The sequence below is a fragment of the Pinus tabuliformis genome, chromosome 2_1, assembly GCF_031772625.1.
Source record: "Pinus tabuliformis cultivar Carrire ecotype Pingquan chromosome 2_1, CPIR1, whole genome shotgun sequence".
NCBI lineage: Eukaryota > Viridiplantae > Streptophyta > Pinopsida > Pinales > Pinaceae > Pinus > Pinus tabuliformis.
This window is the reverse complement of record NC_142299.1, coordinates 473,826,601-473,829,370: the sequence shown is the minus strand read 5'-3', so window position 1 is coordinate 473,829,370 and position 2,770 is coordinate 473,826,601.

The following is a 2,770-nucleotide window of genomic DNA, read 5'->3' as shown; positions in this document are numbered from 1 at the left end:
TATACAGTTTGACTTTTTGATGCATGATTTTATGATGATGAATGATTGATATGCCAGTCTAATGCTTGATTAGCGATAGAATCAGCTAACCAATTTTGAGATCTTGGAATATGCAAATAATTAATGTAAGTAAATGATCTTTGCAACAACCTCACCCTTAAATATTGGCGATATAATGATGGATCTCTAACCCGATAAATGTTATTTAACTGAGACACTATCAATTGAGAATCAAGATACACTACCAACGAGTCGATCCCGTAAGAGATTGCCTCGGATAATAAATTGATAACAGCTGTATACTCGGCCATATTGTTTGAAGCAGGACCGATACACACGCCTCTCGATGTCATCAACTGACCAGTTGGGTAATAAAGTACCCAAGCTGCGGAAGCAAGATTCCGAGTGCGCCGACTAGCACCATCGGCGAATCCAAAATAAACCAAATCATCCATCAACACCTGCCAAAGCAGACCAAAAGTGCTGATATCAGAAAAACGCTCGATAAGATATGTACAAATATACATAAAATACAAAGAAGCCATTGCCTGGCGAAAACTAAGCAAAGCACTTCCTGAGGTAGAGCCCGTCAGGGGGCTCCTCCAACTGAATCCTAGGGATGTTTATAGGTACGACGATCGAACCAATCAATATACTCTCTTCGGCAAATAAATGTGTCGGAGCCAAAGGGACCGTACAAACATCACTAGTCGAACTGGAGGACCGAGATTCTACTTCATGCACAGGGGAATGAAAGTATAACCGACGATGTAAATCTTCCAAAGGTCGATCTACGGCCGTCATTGCTTCGAATATCGCTTCATCCGATGGAAAAACAATATCCGAGCAATCCGATGCAGAGGTGGAATCAGGGGTCCGCAAATGAGCCACATCACCATCTATTTCTTTCCCAGAGGAAATAGTAGAATGGTTATCTACAGAGTTATCGATAGATTCACATCTAGGTTCTGCTGCAGACATAAGAGATTCTATTTCACCCACTTTATCGTCACCTGATGTGGTCACAGATGAAGCTAAGGTTCCAGGATTCGAAGAATAAAGAGTTTGGACAAACCCTCTCCGTAAAGGATCCCTGGAGGATGAAATTGTATCTATACCAGCTGTAGGAGGGGGAAGGTTAAACGTACCCATCAATGAAGAATACATCCCGACTCCTAGACTCTCAATAGGCGGACGGGGGTTACCCACTAAAGGAATGGTAGAGTCAGAGTTTGCTTGAGGATCAGCTGGACAATAGTCCAATTGGTCAACCTTAACGATTTTCCCCTCATAAGGAAAGCAAATGACACGAAATAGAGTCGAAACAACGGCTTCCATCTCGTATACCCAGTTCCTTCCTAATAGGAGATTATAATCTAGGTTAGCGTCTATGACCTCTACTTCAATATTAACGACCTTTCCTCCAACACATATAGGAAAAGCCGGGATAATCCCGTACGGTCTATGAGAGTGACCATCAAATGCTGTCAATAGGGTGGGTGAAGGAACAACCGTCGGTGATCCAATGGCCTTCCAACATGACATAGACATGACACACGTGGAAGCTCCCTCATCTACAACCATCCGGAAAATATTCGTTTTCTGGTAGGTAGACTTTATCTGGAAAGCCATGTGATGAGGAAGTCTCTTTTTGACATTACTCATATCAAAAGAGAGAGCTAAAGAATTACTTGGATCTACTGCCCCCATTGCCAATAGCAAGGCACTTCGTTGAGTAGGACATGTCTGGAGAACCTCTAACGCGGACATAGCACATGGGCTCTGAGCCAGATCCTCGACAATGGAGTAATTCTGGGCTGCCCTAATATTAGGGTTGATAGTCGCGCGTTTAGCTGAACCTTTCGGCACCCGAGGTATAGTCTCAACAGAAGGTCGCTCAATATGAAGTGGGTTGTTAGTTTCGGGAACTGATTTACCCTTAGAATTTTCACCTTCACCATAATCGCGTGACCGTGTGGCCACATTAGCGTGAGCACCCATCATGAAAACATTTGATGACTTGTCCCCTTCCTGGTTGCCCCCTGCGGAGGTACCAGGGTTCGAACTTGCGCCAGCAAGAAGTTGCTGCCCTTGGGGAAACGGGTTAGTTAACACAGCTTGTGAACTAGAAGTCCCTTGCTGTCCTAACAAGCGCTGAGCGTCTTCAATTCTAGGGCAGAGATGAGTTAGATGGTCTCCTTTGCATAACTTGCAAGGAAACTTAACTTTCTTTCTGGACTCATTTCCACCACCACCAGCGTTGTTGCCGGATTTATTTGCATCGGGCTTCCCATCTGAGTTCTTCTTTTTACCACGTCCTTTCTTTTTCCCATCGGAATTTTGATTTCCTTTGGGGTTATCGGATTGGACGGCGTTAATGGAAGAATTTTGGGAAGCAGGAGGATTAGACATTGTGACTTGGTTGTTAGGAGCAGTTTTTAATGACAACTGCTGCAATTGATTCAGCAAGTTCACTGTAGTCGAGTCTACAGACCCCACGATACCATCCGCATGCGGACCTGGCTTTGGCTTAGCTAAATCAACCTTAGATCCAGGAGCATCTGGCAAGTACTTTTGGAGGATCCCAGACTGAGAGTAGATCAGTTCTAACTGCTGGGCCCTGAAAATGGCTTGCTCCTCAGAATAGACCCCAGACATGGAGACATCCTTGGAGATCTCAGGTTGCAAAGACTTCAAAAACCACTCTAGACGGTACTCCGGAGGGATTTCGGCTTTAATGAGCCTTTTTCTCCGTCTCCATTCCTGTATG